The sequence below is a fragment of the Crocodylus siamensis genome, chromosome 6, assembly GCF_052110815.1.
Source record: "Crocodylus siamensis isolate JL-2025a chromosome 6, ASM5211081v1, whole genome shotgun sequence".
NCBI lineage: Eukaryota > Metazoa > Chordata > Crocodylia > Crocodylidae > Crocodylus > Crocodylus siamensis.
Window position 1 is genome coordinate 86,267,554 of NC_143400.1, and position 17,298 is coordinate 86,284,851.

General features: G+C 49.0%; 1 protein-coding gene across 1 annotated transcript in view; it reads left to right on the top strand.

The window, feature by feature from the left end:
• The first annotated feature begins 10,718 nt into the window (after window positions 1-10,718).
• Window positions 10,719-17,298, top strand: part of NAALADL2 (N-acetylated alpha-linked acidic dipeptidase like 2) — a 1,083,795-nt gene continuing 1,077,215 nt past the window's right edge. The window contains exon 1 of the mRNA XM_090052131.1: window positions 10,719-10,789. The gene's annotated coding sequence lies outside the window, so the exon portion shown is untranslated. The remainder of the gene's footprint in view (window positions 10,790-17,298) is intronic.

The following is a 17,298-nucleotide window of genomic DNA, read 5'->3' on the forward strand; positions in this document are numbered from 1 at the left end:
GAGCTGGGTCTGGGCAGCTTCTAGCTGAGCTTGTGCTGCATCTGACATGGGAAGGCTTCCGGGTTTTTGGGGAGCACCAGGAGTGGATTAGGGCTGTGCAAAATTTCAGGGGCTGTTTCATTTTGAAGCTGTTTCGATGTGTTTTAAGCTTGAAACAGTGAAATCGAAACAATATCAAATACTTCAAAACAGCTTTGAAATGAAATGAGGGCACTTGAAACATTTCAAAAGTTTCAGAACACTTTGAGCTTTGGCGCCAGACTTGCTTGCAGCTAAACAGAAACTGAGAGGGAGAGGGAAGAGCAATGTCAACATCTCTGATATTGACATCTATCTCCAGGTTCGATTGCCAGCTTCTGGTTCGATTCCCCAGCTCTCTGATCACTTCCCCAGCTCTTCCCAGGGCGGGGCGTGGGCCCCGATGTGCAGGCGGGGTTTTAGCAGGCTGCTGCTGCAGGCTGGGGCCAGCAGCAGACCCTTGGCACGGCCCGTGCCGAGCGCCAGGAAGACTGTAGTTCTGCTGCTGGCCTCAGCCCGCAGCGGCAGCCTGCTGACGGTCAGTGTGCAGAACTGAGGGCCCACGCCCCCCAGGAAGAGCTGGGGAAAGCAATCAGAGAGCTGGGGAATTGAACAGGGAGCTGGAGAATCAAACTGTGGGCTGGGGTATTGAGCTGGGAGCTGGGGGAATGTTCAGGTCATTTTTGACAGGTAGAGGATGCACATGGGTGCATGTGTACTCCTGGAACTTGGCAGCTCATCTCCTGAGTGGTTGCTGTGTGTGCCCCCCCAGCTTCCGGGGCTCACAATGTTCATGGTTCAGGTCTCTGAACATTCTCCTACCTCCTGGTTCGATTCCCCAGCTCCCCAATTTTCCCCCCAGATCTCTGATCACTTCCCCCAGCTCTTCCCAGGAAGTGCAGGCTCCCAGATGATGTGGGATGACAGCAGGGTGCTGCTGCCAGCTGAGGATCGTGGTGGCTCTGGGCTATTTCCCCAGCTGGCAGCAGCAGCCCAGAAAGAGCTGGGGGAGTCATCATAGAGCTGGGGAATCAAACCAGGAGCCCTGGCTGGCAGGTGGAGCTGCCCCAGCTCTGGGACAGCACACGGCACCCTGTTGAGCCATGCTGCACCCATGCAATGGTGCAGCTGCTTGTGTGGGTGCCAAGCAGGGGGAAGTTTTCTCTGCTGCCCTGCACTGTGCAGCGGGGCTCTGCCACGAGCCCTCAGACATGCCAACTGATGCTGCCAGAGCAAGCATTTGCTTTTTTATTTTTTTTAAAAAATCCTGTACTCACTGGATGCAGAGCTGCAGAGCATCCCCTGGGGCAGGAGGCTGGACTCCCCCTGGGGCAGGGGACTGGTGTTGAGGAGTCCGTGACCCCTTGCGGAGCTATTCCCAAAGACACAGAAGCGCTGTCTGTCTCAAAATTTATTCAGCATGCTGGGCACCCTGAGCGAACTCAGAGGTCCCGAATAAAACTGTTAGAGACATTTTATAGTTTACAGACAAGATGCGCGTGCAGGTGGGAATTTTCCACTGTGAAAGAAAACAAGATATCAGGTCAGTTTGAGAGACCCTTAACTGGTTTAAACTGGTTTTTGGCTACGTGCTTGTTTTTGAAACGCTAACTAATCCTTGATTGCTTCAGACTTTAAGGTGACTAAGATTTAGTCATTCCAGAATCTTATCAGGCTGTGTTCGTGAAATGCTGAGTCTTGCTTTGTAGTTGATTTTTACAGTATTATCTATGATCTTGTTAGAAAATTTCTACAATTCCCCCCTTTGATCCTGGCCTTCAAAGGCCAGGATCACTTTCTACTATATTTGGCATCTAAATGCTTCTGGCACTCCAATATTTCAGCTTTAGACATTTCAACACATTCTTCTATGTTATGCATAGTACATCTACAACATGTGGATAATACAGAAGGTAGGGTTCCAATACATTGAATACAACAACATGTTAAAATCAAAAAACATCCAAGAGCAACAATAATAACAATGAGTTTGTGAGCCCATTGTAATCCGGGGAACCAAGATGTTAGGAGAGCCCATGCATCTTGTATACCCCAAGAGGTGTTATCTGTGGTTATGGCATGGAATTGACCAGCCATGTTCTGGATCTTATGAATATCCTCCAGTACCTTTCCTGATTCATCTACATAGGTGCAGCAGGTATCATTGACTAAAGTACATACCCCTCCTTGATTAGCAAGAAGTAGGTCTAACGCTAGGCGATTTTGATTGCGGAGTGGGTGGTTAGTAGGACTTGGTATGGTCCTTCCCACATTGGCTCTAGGTAACTTTTCCGTCGCGGAACACGGACCCACGTGTAGTCACCGGGACTGAAGGGGTGTATCTCACAATCAAAGGCTACAGGTTGCTGAACGGCAGCACGGTGCTGTAAAGAAGTAAGCTGCTTCTGCAAAGAAATCACATAATGGGTTAAATCCTCACCCCCCGCTAGCAATCCTGTAGCTGGAGGAAGGAAACCACGGGTAATGGGGGGTGGATGACCAAACAAAAGCTCATAGGGAGATATCTTAACATCAGCTCTAGGCGCGTTTCGCATAGCAAACAGTGCAAGGGGCAATGCCTCGGGCCACTTAAGCTGAGTTTCCGAAAACACTTTGCCTAGAAGGGTTTTTAGAGTCCGATTTGCCCTTTCCACCCCTCCAGATGACTGAGGGTGATAAGGGGTGTGAAGCTGCCTAGTGATTCCCAACCGTGTGTAAATTGTTTGTAAGACCTGGAAGGTGAAGTGACCTCCTTGATCTGAGTCAATGACTTGAGGTATGCCAAACCGTGGAATAATGTCCTTTAGAAGTGCATGAGCGACTTGCTGATGAGAGGCATGGGTGGCAGGAAACGCCTCCACCCAGTGGGTGAGCTGATCTCACACTACTAAGGCTTATCTGTATCCTCGGCACCAGGGAAGTTCGATGTAGTCTATTTGCAGTCCCTCAAATGGTTGATATGCCCAAGGTCGGCCCTCAGGTGGGGCTTTTCTCTCTGGGCCAGAGTTGAACGCTGGGCAAGTGGGGCAGACGCTGGTCACTTGTTTAGCCACTGCATGGATTCCAGGGGCAAACCAAACTCGGAGAATGGTTTCAACTATGGCAGTTGCCCCATAATGACCTTGCCCATGGACTATTTGGCACAGGTAATGTTTTAGGCAAGATGGGGCGGTCATCGCTAGTGTACCACAGTCCATCTTTTGAATAAGCCCCATAGAGACGTTTCCAGTCTTCTTCTTCTCCTTTGCACGCTTGCTCATATCCTTCCAAGGCTCTGGGTGTCTCCCACACAAGAGCAAGGGTGTTGAGACTTAGGGGTTGCTGAGCAGCAGATTTGGCAGCCGCATCCTAAAAAGGCTCGCATATGCCTCTTAGTGGTGGGCTTTGGCAAGTCTTTTATAGCCTTTACCCTTTCATCAGACAATTCCCGCAGTCCCTCTGAGATCATGCCCCAGGTATGTAACCTTCTTTTGGCAATATTGTAATTTTCCTGGGGATACTTTATGTCCTCTTTCAGCTAATCCTTTTAATAGTCTTAAAGTGTCCGTCCGGCAGCTTACCTGAGTCCGTGATGCTAGTAGTAGGTCATCTACATACTGTACAAGCACTGTATCCGAGGTAAGTATGATACCTTGTAAGTCTCTCGTCAGGATTTGGCTGAAGATAGTAGGACTCTCAGTGTATCCTTGGGGAAGTCGTGTCCAGGTTAAATGTTGTTTTCTCTTCCAAGTGAAGGCAGAAAGGTATTGAGACTGGGCTGCAACTGGGATTGAAAAGAAGGCAGCACACAAATCAATTACTGTGAATCGAGTGGCCCACCACGGGATGGAGGTAACAATAGTGGCAGGGTTAGGAACTACGGCAGCTCTGGGAATCACATAATCATTTATAGCATGTAAGTCTTGCACAAAATGATAAACAGGCTTGCCATCCTTTCCTAATTTAGGTTTCCTGACTGGTAACACGGGGGTATTGCAAGGAGACTGACACTCCACTAAAATCTCTTTCCTGATGTATTCATCTATAAGGGGCTGCAAACCTTCTTCTGCTTCTTTATTCAGCGGGTACTGAGGCACGCAAGACGGGACTCCCCCCTTGGTTTGAATAACAACCGGAGTGGCAGACTTCAGCAGTCCTGCATCGGTGGACTCCCAGCCCCACAATGTGGCTGGCAGTCGTTGTAGTTCCACCAGTAAATTTCCTTCCCCCCTCCCCCGCCCCAAGGCCAATGCCCCGGTGAAATAAGGCAGTTTGTCAATTGGTAATTCTAAAGTTATTCCCTCTGGACTACAGCGTAGAGTGGCCCTCAGCTGACACAGTAAGTCCCGTCCTAATAAATTCATAGGAGCACGGGCAGACAACAAAAAGGAGTGTTCACACGACAAGGGTCCCACTTGGACTCGAGTAGGGGCACTTCTGCTAGTTTTGAACAATTCCTCCCCCACTCCCATCACATTCTCAGTTCCTTCCTCAATTAGACCTGCACGCTCAGGAGTTGTAGATAACATAGACATAGTAGCGCCGGTGTCAATTAAACAATCGTATAGTTGCTCTCCTATCTGAATTGAGGCAACAGGGTCGCTCTTATTGGAATTTATAGTTACCGCAGGGCAGACTGGGTGAGGGTGGTCAATCGGGTCATTGAGTCTTTCTTCCCTGTGAGTAGTTTTTGACACCAGCTCCTCGCGTCACTGGTCCGGAGGGGGCCCCCGTTCTGAGATGGCTCCGATGTTCATCCCCTTCCTCTGGGGACACTCTCGTTTGAAGTGTCCAGGTTGTTTACAGTAGTAACATACTTCGCTGGCCCTTTGAACTGTGGACCACCCCTCGCCCTGGTTTCTCTGACCTAATCCTCTTCGTTGAAACCCTCCCTGGCCCCTTCCCCTGTTCCGTCCTCTTCCTGACATGCTGTGCATTGTTCCCTCAACCATTGCAGCTACTAGCTTAAAATCTTCCTTTCTCTCCTTCTTTCTTTCCCTCTCTTTTCTCCCATCAAACACATAGCTTGCTATGTTTCTTATCTCTAACATACTCTTTCCTTCCCACCCTGGAGTATACCTGCAGAAATGCTCCTTAATATCGGGAGCACTCTGGTTTACAAAGGCTGATACCAGCAAAGGCACATGCTCTGGTTTATCTTACATCAAGATGAACGTATGTCTTGGCTGCCTCACACAAATGGGTAAAGGAGGCATCCGGATGCTCCTCGGGTCCCTGTTTGCATGCATGGAATTTTCCCCAATTCACAGGCTTTTTACTCGCTTCATCAAAGCCTGCTAGTAGATCATTCCGGGCTTCCCTCAGGGATGCCCTTCCCCCGGGGGTGTTGTAATCCCAATTAGGTTCATTAGAAGGCCAAGGATCTCTGTTTGCTGCTGAGGCAACAGCCTTGGCACAGTCTAAAACTTTAGCCTGGTCATCTGGGGTCAGCAGGGTATCCATGAGTTCCTGCATGTCTGACCAAGAAGGGTCATAAGTATGGACTATGCGCCGAATAGTCCGTCCTACTTCATCAGGTTTTTTCCCGAAAAGAGGGGGTTTGTTGTTGCAAAATGAGGAGGTCCCCTTGGGTGAAAGGCACATGAATTAGACTAGGGCGAACCTGGAAGCTGCCCCCGCCATCCACAAACAGGACCGGGTAGGTTCGCAAAGGAGCCTGAACCACCGCATTCGGGTGTTCCTTCCCCTGGCTGGGTGGAAATGCCTCCCCCACAGGACCCCGGCTCTGGGTCCAGACCGAAGAAAAGCCTCTGGAGGCAGCGAGCCCGGAGCCGGTGCTGACGCCATGGGAGCTGCAGCGCTCTCGTCAGGGGGCAGGGGTTGACCAGGGACACGGAGAGCAGGGTAGAGAGGCTCAGGTCTGTCTTCAGACTCCACAGAGACTGAAATCGGAGGATCATAAGGAGGTGGAGTGCTAGAGTAAAGAACCGGTTTTGGGGCTTTTTCGGCCAATTCAGCCCACGGGTACCAATAATCCATCTGTTGAGGTTTTAAAGCTACCAATTCCATTCAAAGGAATGCCAAACGAGACCGATCAAATGCGCCAAATTTCGGCCACCATTTATCTGGAGCACCTTGTTGAGTTAAGACAGGCCACTCCTGTGTACACAAAATACAAGCGCGCTTCCTGCCCATGCCAGACTGCACCGGCAGATTCCCTTCTCCCCAAACCTGGAGAAGCCTCCCTAAAGGAGATCCCGGTGGGATGTTTGAAGCCGATTGTCCCATCCTCCCGAGACTTAAGCACTCTGGTCTATAAATTCCTGGGAACAGCTACCCCTCATGGCAGGCCCCACTTACCCGACGCCCGGACTGAGCCCTCCGAATGGTGACAAACTCACCTATGCCAGCTGGGAAGGCTGGTCCAGACGACAAGCAGCCAGGTCAGCACACAAGGGGTCCCTTCGTGGTCACCAAAATTGTTGAGGAGTTTGTGACCCCTTGCGGAGCTATTCCCAAAGACACAGAGTCGCTGTCTGTCTCAAAATTTATTCAGCGTGCTGGGCACCCTGAGCGAACTCAGAGGTCCCGAATAAAACTGTTAGAGGCATTTTATAGTTTACAGACAAGATGCGCGTGCAGGTGGGAATTTTCCACTGTGAAAGAAAACAAGATATCAGGTCAGTTTGAGAGACCCTTAACTGGTTTAAACTGGTTTTTGGCTACGTGCTTGTTTTTGAAACGCTAACTAATCCTTGATTGCTTCAGACTTTAAGGCAACTAAGGTTTAGTCATTTCAGAGTCTTATCAGGCTGTGTTTGTGAAATGCTGAGTCTTGCTTTGTAGTTGATTTCTACAGTATTATCTATGATCTTGTTAGAAAATTTCTACACTGGACTCGATGATCTTCCGAGGTCTCTTTCAGCCCTAATGTCTATGCAGATGACAGCATGCTGCCAGCTGGGGCCAGCACCAGCACCCAAGCCTGCCTGTCACAGCCCATGCTGAGTGCCAAGAAGAACCCAGTGCTGGTGCTGGTCCCAGCTGGCAGCAGCAGCCTGCTGTCATCACACACACACATCTGGGGGCCCATGCCCTCCAGGAGGGCTGCGGGGCTGTGCCAGACTCCTTCTGGAGGGAGTGGGCCCCCAGATCTGATGCAGGATGACAGCAGGCTGCTGCAGCCAGCTGCTGCAGCCAGCAAGTGATACTAGTTTTGCTTTGAACAGTTTGAGGTACAGAATAACAAAAACCTTTGCACCTATTTCCTTGAAACTTGGTAGGCTTCATGCCCTCAGAAGGGGCTACCATCCCTGCAATTTTCATCTGAACCATGCAAAAATGACAAAGTTGTAGGCATTTTTATGATTCCCCATTATAGCCTATGGGCAAAATTTGTTAACATGTTGAAAGAGCAAAACAGTTTCGACAAAACGAAATGAAACAGTGCTTCGAAACAGCGAAATGAAACACTCTCCTTTTGAAATGGCAAAGTGGAAATCAAAATGAAATGGTGCTGTTTCGCGCAGCCCTAGCGTGAATGCAGCTGCAGTTGTCTGGCTCCATCTAATTTCCGTATCTGCTGGAATCTGTGCCTGTGGTGCAGCCAAGGCAAGGGGTTGGAGAGAGGCAGCAATGGCATAGGCACAGCTCCTCTTGGCCTGGAAGGTGCACCCGTACTACACCTGGAGAGTGAGGTCTAGGAAAAGTGCATGTTCCTATTTCACAGGGAGAAAGCAAAGACTGAAGCACTTGCATACTATACTAATAGTATCAATAATCATACCAGATATCCTTCCTCCACATTTGCACCTCCTGACTCTGCTTAAACTGCTAGACAATGCTATCGTTACTACTTTATACTCAGGCAGAGTCTTTGAAAGGCAGTATCTGTGGCGCTGAATATACTGTGGCACCATGATTGTGGGACTATTAAGAGAAGCAACATATTTACTGGCAAAAAAATTATTTCTGTTTGACAAGATGCGGTATTTTGTAAATGCTTCCATTATTTAATTTCAGTGGAGCGGGGAAGTAAGCCTTGAGAAACAGAAGGGGCTCTTCTAGGTCGTGCATAGATGAAATGGGGCCTCTAAATTGAAGTGGTGGGTTTTTAAACCGCTGTGTTGGGCACACACCCTGCACTTATCTGCCTCTCTGGTGATGGGGAGGGGAGGGTGAGCTGCCAGTGGGTGGAGCAGTCCCTGGGCTGCCGGGGGAGGACTGGTGCTCCCGTAGGCGGCACCCTCCCACAGACATCCAGCTCAGGTGGTCCCAGGGGGCACCGCAGCTGCAGAGAGAAGCATGGGGCCCCCATGCAGTTCAGGCAGGCAGGCTCCAAGGGTGCAGGGGGAGGAAATCAGGCTCCCTGCTTTCTTGGGTGGAGCTGCTTTCCTGAACTGCTGCCAGGCTGCCCGAAGGGCTTCGTGCAGAGTTGCGGCACAGCCCCGTGCTTCACTCCATAGCTGTAGGGGCAGCAAACTAAAACTCCTTGGAGGAGTTTTAGTTTCCCGTGTCCCAAGTCATTTAAGGAGCATTACGCCGCCAAATTTCCTACAGCGGCTGGAATTAATGCACAATACACCGTGGAGGCATGCAAACACCGACACCATTAAAGCGGTGCAAAAGCAATTAGCCCACTTCAAAGTGTCGTGTACGTACGCCCCTTGTTTGTCTACACATGATCCGGCAAAACTCTATATTGTTTGCTGTTTGGGGAGGGAAGGTGTGGTGGTAACCGTAATAAGGATCCAATCCTCTTTCCATTGAAAGCAGTGGTAAAACTCCCAGTATTTTTAAGGCTGTAAGATCAGGCCATGAAAGATGAGAGGGAGAAAAGAGATAACAGGATTTGATTTTTAATCTTTTTTCCTGTGCACAACTCCCCTGTCAACTATATTTCTGATTAACAGCAGATAGTTCATCAGTGGAGGGACTCCCTGGGATCAAAATAGGGCCCAACAACAGATTATTTGCAGCAAGTTCAGGATTTATGTTTTTTTTTAAAAAAAGCAAGTATTTGAATATTCTTCTCAAAGAAAGCATGACATGATCCAAATACTCCCTAGTCTTTAAGAGTTAAAATGTCTACTAGAGTGTGCCCAAATTCAACTCCAAGCCCCCAAATGTGACAATGGTCTTTGTCTGAATGGCTTAAGCAAAATGCTTTTCTCCCGGAGAATAAGAGGATAATGTTTAGTTTAACTGCACTTTCTTTGGTACTTGACAAAATGATGAGGTATAGGACAATCGTTAGAATCACAGGCTCTAAGCAACTGTCCTCTGAAGCAAATTATACCCTCTGGGCTGTGGGGGGGCTTTGTCTTTTAACACACCAAAGGGAGCCTGAACCATTGGTCTTTTCTAGGTTCTCCCTTATTTTGCCAGTTGCATTATAAAATAAAAAGCTCTAGCTAATAATAAAGCAAACCAACACAAACAACAACAGGACCACATATGGTTTTAAAATAAAGAAATGCTTTGCCTCTGCTAGTATCACCTAATGAGACTCATGATGAAATAAAGCAATTACGCAGTTCATGTTTTTGTGGTGTTTATCTTCTTGTTCAAAAACAACTGGAGGCCAGGTTGTGTGAAGAAATCACATGAGAAGCAAAATGATAAGGACCCAGAAAATGCCTGGAGTCCTAATATCTGTAGCACTCATTTTCTACGTGGAACAAATTACCGATCCCACTTTCAGTTCTCAAAGGGGGCGACTACCAGCTGGCGTTTTATTTAGTCCTGATGCTGTGTAAGCCATCCCACTGTGCATTTGCAGTGAGTGTGATCCCTGCAGGGTGTCAAATGACCGCTTCCAGTGTTGTAACTTTTCTATCTGTTTTATTTTGATGGTATTAGTCATGCTGGATCCTCAGCCAGGCCGCTGCGTGTCAGACACGAAGTGGAAGAAGTGAAATGGATCGTTATCACTGGAGGACGGAAACGCGTGCGCCCTTCACAGTAAACCAACACACAAGGACCCAGCACCGCTCTGAGGGAAAAGTGGTTTGGGTGGGTTGTTTTCTGTTACTAAGATGAAAGGAAATTAAAATAGAGGATTAGGGAACAGCAACTCAGGTTTCACCCTCTCATAGTATAACATCCTGCATTAAAACGGTTTCAGGTTCACCTGCGAAGCATCGCAGCGGGACCCTTGTCTTTCTGTTGATAATAACTACCTACAATAGTCATTATAAGAACTGATTTACTTGTAACATAGCTTGACAACCAGGCACCGGCATACTCAGGCTAGCACGCGCTTATTTATTGCTTTAGCAATCTGTCTGCGCGAATCTTTTAAAAACCACGTTCCCAACGTGGCGCTGACCCACGGCAAGGGGGCAGGACGGGACCCCTCATGACACCGGCAGTCCCAAGCAACGACTGTCAGTGGTAGCGACCCGCCGTAACATGGGCAACACATGCCCTTTGCTATCGAGGGAGCTGCAAGAGTTCACACTTGACCTTGTCACTGAAAAGAAAGTTAGGGCTGTCTCGGCACAGCTCAAGAACAGCAGGGAGCCGACGGCCTTCCACTGGGCACAGGGTTTGGTGGATGAGTGTGGTGTGGCCCCACAGCAAGGAACAGTCACCCCCAGCCCTCGCCCCTGCCCCGCGCGGGAGGCTCCGCCCACCCCCGCCCCGCCCGGCCCGGCCCGGCCCGGCCCTCCCGTCGGGAAACGGCCGGCGCGGCCCGTCCCAGCCCCGGAAGAGGCCGGCGCCGCTGCGGGCTAAGCTGCGCGGGGCAGGCGGCGGAGGCGGCAGCGGCGACGCTGGGACTCAAGCCCGGCCCCCGGAGGGAAGCGGTTGGCGCCTCGGCCGGCACCAGGTGAGGGCCCCGCGCACGCGCCGCAGAGCCGAGCCGGGCCGGGCCGAGCCGAGCCGGGCGGGGAGGGGCCGCGGTGGCGCCGCCTCAGGGCGTCTGCCCCGGGGGACTGCGGGGGCGAGGCGAGGCGAGGCGGGGGCCGGGCTGGCGCGCGAGGGGGCAGGCGCCTCAGGGGAGTGAAGGGCGGAGGGAGCCAGCGGACTTGAAAAGGAGTTTGGATGCGGTGCGGGGCGGGCAAGTCGCGTGTTTTTTTGGCGTCGTTCTTAAAAGTCTGCATGTTTGGGGAACGTGAACACTTCACATTTCTCGTGTGTGTGTGCGCGCGCGTGCGCGCACACGCACGCACGTCTATATGCACACACATGCACACGCGCATATTTATACGTGTGTGCACGCACATGGACACACGCGCACATGCGTTCCTCGGACTTACGACACCATTGGTTCCCGAGAGCAGTGCCTTTTAAGTCGAACCGTGGGTCACTCAGAACCGCTTTTCCCAGAGGAACAGAGTTTGGAATGGGGGATGGGTCCTGGACGGCGTGCAGCTGGTAGGGGTGGAAGGGAAGGAGCGTGATGGGTCTGAGCGACACCTGGGGCGACGTGGTGAGTTGCCACAAGTGGCGGCACTGCCGCCAGCAGGAGCGTGGCGGGGTGGGGAGTGTTGTGAGCGCTGACCAGTGGTCTGTGCTATGACTGCCCACAGACATTGCCAGTGGCGTTGGGGGTGGCCAGGAGCAATTGCAGACTGTCTGGAGATGCCTTCGGCAGTGTCAGCGGGGTGGGGTGTGTGGTGAGCAGCAACCACCCACAAGCACCGCCGACAGTGTCAGCAGTGCCTTTTTGCAGGGGGGTGCATCGCCACACTTGGGTGCACATGCACCCTCTACGTGTTGCCAATCTGGGGGGCAGATCAATGCACTCCACGGTGAGGGAGGGACTGGGGCTGGGGCAAGAGCTGCCCAGCGGGGGCCAGGCGGGTGCGGGGAGGGATGTCAGGTGGCAGCTCCACACACGCGCATAAATACAGGCAGCCGTTGACTTATGAGTTTGAGTTGCGATGAACGTCGCTTACGACATTTATATATTGACGCCCCGTTTTGATGTGGGTTTCATCCTGTATCTTTCATCATATGTATATGAAAGAGCTAAGGTTTTCACATTCCCGAAGTGTAGACTTTTAGAACAATGCCAAAAATCATGGGATCTGCCAACTTTAGCTCTTTCTTTTATCTATATCTAGATCTTTCTTTCTGTTTAAGGTGCAGTTTCACAAACCCCTCTGCTATATCTAGATCTGGATACCTATATCTGTCCAAAAAAGCTAAGTTTTTCACATTCCTGAAGCATAGACTTTAAGAATGCCAAAAATCATGAGAGTTGGCAACACTGTTGGTGTGTGATGCATTTAAGGTTATGCCCTTTCCATTCAAAGTGAATGGATGTGTTTCTATTTAAGAAAGATGCCAGTCTCGCAGACAAGTTGGGCATTGTAAAACTTCAAAGGAGTTGCTTTGGATTAACACTCAGGAAAGTTGGAACCAATTTCTGGAATTCACGGCAGGATCTTCTATAACACCAAGTGCTTAATTGAGTACAGTAGAGCCTCACTTATTTGAGCTCCTTTTACATGTACGCTGTAATATAGGAATGCTCAACCGTGTTACTGAAAATAAAGCAAAGTATGCATGTGTGTACAGGTTTTGCACTGATTTAGTAATAATATTATTACACAGTGGCTCATAAGCTGAATATGAGTCAACAGTATGTGGAACAGAAAGAGATGGAGATTAGACTTTTTTCTGTGGCTGTAGGCAACAGGACTAGGAGCAATGGCCTGAAACTGCAGCAAAATCTGAGATTCAGACAAACTTTCTCCTTATGAAGGTGGTAAAACATTGAAAGAGGCTATTTAGGGAGGTCGTGCAATCTCCATCCTTAGAAGCTTTCAAGAGCAGATATTTGGTTGGACAGACATTTGGCTGGAATTGTTCAGCCAGGGGATGAACCTGCTTTGAGCAGGGAGCTGAACTACATGACTTCATGAAGTCCTTTCCAGCACTGTTTTTCTTTGATACTAAAATGTTTCTGGGCTGTTGTGTATGACTTTTTTTTCTGTCCCTCTTTATTTTTGCTGCTATGTTATATGACAGACATTTCTTATGTGGACACATTGTATATGTTATGGGCAGGGGATTCTCTAATGCTGTTCAGAGAAATGAGGGTATTCTAAAAGGAAATTGAAATGAATCCCATTGAAATGGATATAGTCATCTATACCTTCAGTAGCTATTTTAGCAGCATAAAATAGAAAGAACATTATCTGAATATACTGCACTGCTTTTTGTTTGGGGGTTTGTATGGAAGTAAAACCCCACCTAACAATTTTACAAGTTGTCATTGTACAACTTGTTCCTCACATGCGTAATGCTCCACAGACCTGAAGCCCCATCCGTTCGTGTGGGGATGTGAGAGTACTACAGCCTCCCTGTATGATAAGCACATCATATGTAATAGATGTAAATAAATATTGGCCAAATTGGAGCTATCAATCATAGACTTGTTGAGGCAGGAATGTCAAGAAGATTCTTTTGGTGCCACACAAAGAACAAAAAATGGCCCTAGCACATAATATGGAACATTTATTTAATGTCTTAGTCCCTTATCAGCTTTTCCTATCAGTAGGCTTCTAGGTAGATAAGATTCACTTTAATGGGTTTGTACCACATTTTTTCCAGGGTTCATTATTTAAAAGGTCATTTCCAAGGTTGGTAGGGCTAAAATGACCATCCTTGGCAGCTGTCCTAACGGTCTGTCTACTCATTTCATTAATTTTTCTTGCTGAATCATGGATCAGTTCAACAAAATACATACATCCAATTAATCCCTTTAGTGTAAAGAGCAGAGGCTGTTCATAAAAAGCAATTTTAGGCCTTCCAAACTGCCTTTGGCAGGTCCTTTAATCACATTTCATTTCTTAGTTCCACAGCTGGGGTTTCTATTATTTAAATAGGTATTGCTTTTTCACGTATGTGCTTAAAAGCCTGATATTGCATTCCAGGCACAGCCAAAAGTCCTATAGATTTCTATGGAGTCACTTGTTTGATTAAGTAATACAAGAGTAGACATTAAGGACAATTTGTTAAAAAGAGTTAGGTTAAAGACTTGGCTCTAAGGCCTGTAGTGACATCCTAGCTTGAGGGCCTCTCTGACTGTGCGAAGTCCCATTAAAACTAACAGAGAAGATGTTTGCCAACATGGAGCTCATTGAATCATGAGGGCAGAAATGTGTGAATTGCATAAGTTAAATTTTCTTCATTCCTTGCAAGCAAAGGATATGATTTGCTACGGATAAACGAAACTGGTTTCCAGGAGGTGTCCTGTAATCCTATGTTTCAGGGTTTCTGCTTGTTATATGAAGGGGTCAGGAAGATTCCAATCCCTTATTTTGAATGCATTATTTTTCTTTAATTTCCTCTTCCTCTGAAGCATTGGATGCTGGTTCAGCTGTGGTGGGGCTCTTAATGACCCTGAAAGATCTCTCAGGTGCTTGGCTTATAGGTCTTACTTGCATACTTAGGGTTGAATTGATTACTTCATTCCAGGTCAGAAAGGAATTTCCCCTGGGCTCACATAGGCAAGGTTAGGGGTTTGGGGTTTTTTGGGGGGATTCTTTTTGCTTACCTCTGGGTTGTGTCCCATCTCCTGAGAGCATGTGGTTTTGTTTTACTTAACAAATTGACTGCTGTTTCAATGGTCTAAGCTTGGTGGTGCTGCTATCAGTCTTTTAACATTATTATTATTTTTTTTGTGGCTTTAGAGTGAGAGAGAGATCAGAGATGGGGCTCTTGTGAGCATTTTAGGACAAATGTTTGGGTTGCCAGTGCTCCCAGGGAAGGAGACTTGGTGACAATGGGCAATCCCTTCCAGTCTTACGTTCCCAACTACAATTCATGCTATTGCCCTTATTCCTAATGCATCTTCATAATGTAGAATTGACACCAGGAAGTTAATAACGCAAATCACTGGATGTCGTTGTTGGTCCACAAAAATACTGCAGAAAAATCATTTGCCAGGCTGTTTAAATAAATAATTAAAAAAAAGATAACTACATAAGAACAAGCAAGCTGGTTAATGAGGATGACTGGGACCAGGTTAATAGAGGTTGCTGCCCAGGGTTACCCTGGTCTGGAGACTGTGTGAGGGGCTGTTCCCCCCTCCTGTAGATGGTGTGATGGCAGGGGAAGGCTGTGGCCTCAACAGCTGTGAAGATGGAAGAAGGCTGCAATGGAGAAGTGGCCCCAGTCTTCATAGCTTGCTATGCCACTGAACCTGGCCACCAACCGCCAAGATGGTGTGGACCCGATTGCGCACTGGAGTCCCCACACTAAACATGCCATGCGCAGGCTTCCATCAGGTCCAAAAGCCCTGTGGCAGTGGAGGATTGGCGATGGGGCAGGGTTGTGATACCTGGAGGCCCCCAGCTAAGAATCTGCACACAGGTGGCGGATATGCATTGGCTGTTGGGCACCTGTGTTGGGATAGGGGTGTCCTTCAGCAGCTGCATCCATGACTGAGCAGCCCTTTTTCCGATACCCTCTTTTCACCCCAATGGGGAAAGGGCTAAAAAAGGTGCCCCCAAAGTAGGCTGTCCTATCTCTCCCGGCTGGGAAACCTCACCCAGCGGGATAACCATTCCTGCGGTCAAAATAAGAAAAAGCTAAACTTCTCAACCTGGAATGTGGGGAATGCTCATCGACAACCCAAAGGACAATTGCCTGGAAAGATTAACTGCCACTGTGGCTCATGAGTTAGCGAGGCATAACATCAACATTGCTGCTCTCAGTGAAACCTGGCTCCCCGGGGAGGGACAGCTGAGGAAGGTCAGCAGAGGGTACACCTTCTATAAAGGGAAACCAGACTGTGACTCTATATCCAGAGTTGGTTTCACTGTCAGGAACAAGATCGCTCATGTGCTCCCTGAATTCCCTTTGGGTGTCAATGAAAGGCTGATGACCATTTGCCTGCACCTCAGCTGAAATTAGTGCATCACTATTATCAGCACATAACGCTCTAACTCTCGAGTCTGATGAGGAAGTCAAGGGAAGGTTCTACTCCGAATTTGACAACACCCTTGCCTCCATCCCCAGGGATGACGAGGTCATTCTCCTGGGTGACTTCAATGCCTGGGTTGGATGTGACCATGAAATCTAGAGGGGAACTCTCAGCAAGAATGGTGTGGGGAAGGTCAGTGCCAATGGTATCTTGCTCCTTACCAAATGCGCCCAACACGGCCTGATCATGACAAACACCATCTTCTGCCAGAAAGACTAGCTTAAGACCACGTGGAGGCATCCAAGGTTGGAGCACTGGCACTTCTTCGACTACATTATTGTCCAAGGTAGAGAATAGAGGGAGGCGCTTGTCACGAGGGCCACGAAGGGATATGAGGACTGCTGGATGGACCACTGACTTGTGCGCTCAGTTGTGAACATCCGCCTGGCCCCAAGATGTCAGAAGACCCAGAAGCCTGCTCTGAGATGGCTGAACGTAGCAGCTATGAAGGAAGCTGGACAGTGGAAAGAGTTCCAGGCCCAGTCGTGTAGTGCAGTGGAGCAAGTCCCCACTCCTGATGACATCTCCATCCAGGCACACTGAGATCAACTCAAGTCTGCTGTCCAAGATGCCTGTGTCCAGACTATTGGGTTCACATTGTGATGGAACCAAGACTGGTTTGATGCCAGTGACGCTCAGATTCGCAATCTGCCCGAGTGGAAGCATGCAGCCTTCATTGCTTGGCAAAGCCATGCATGAACTCAGTGAAAGATGGCAGCGTACCACCAGCTGAAGGCTGAGGTTCAGTGATACATCTGTGACATGAAGAATAACTGGTGGGTGGAGAAGGTGCGTGTGATCCAGGCCTGCGCCAACCAGAATGACATGTGTAACTTTATCCAGGTTACTAAGGCAATCTATGGACACCGCTCCATTGGACAAAACCCTGTCCGATCACAGGATGGCTCCCAGCTCCTCAAGGACAGTGATGCTGTCCATCTGTGTTGGAAGGAGCATTTTGAACTCCTCTTTACCTGGGAGTCCACCGTATTGGAGGAGACTCTCCATGCTGTCCCACAATGCCCTGTGGTGGATTCCCTCAGTGATCCACCAACCGTCAGAGAGCTGAAGCAGGCCATCCAACAGATGAAAACCAACAAAGCCTGCGGGTCAGATGGTATACTCCCAGAGGGGGTATCGCATTACAACTCCACCAGCTTATCCTCCGCCTTTGGGCCGAAGAGGAAATCCCCAGGGATCTCAAGAACATGACCGTCGTGACCATCTTCAAATCTGATTGTGGGAACTACAGGGGGATTTCCCTCCTGTCCATTGCAGGTAAGATTCTGGCCCACATCCTCCTGAACTGCCTTCACTTGACCCCAGTTATCTTTCCTGCTTGGTGTAGGGGGGCTGGACCCGATGATCTTCCGAGGTCCATTCCAGTCTACAGTCTG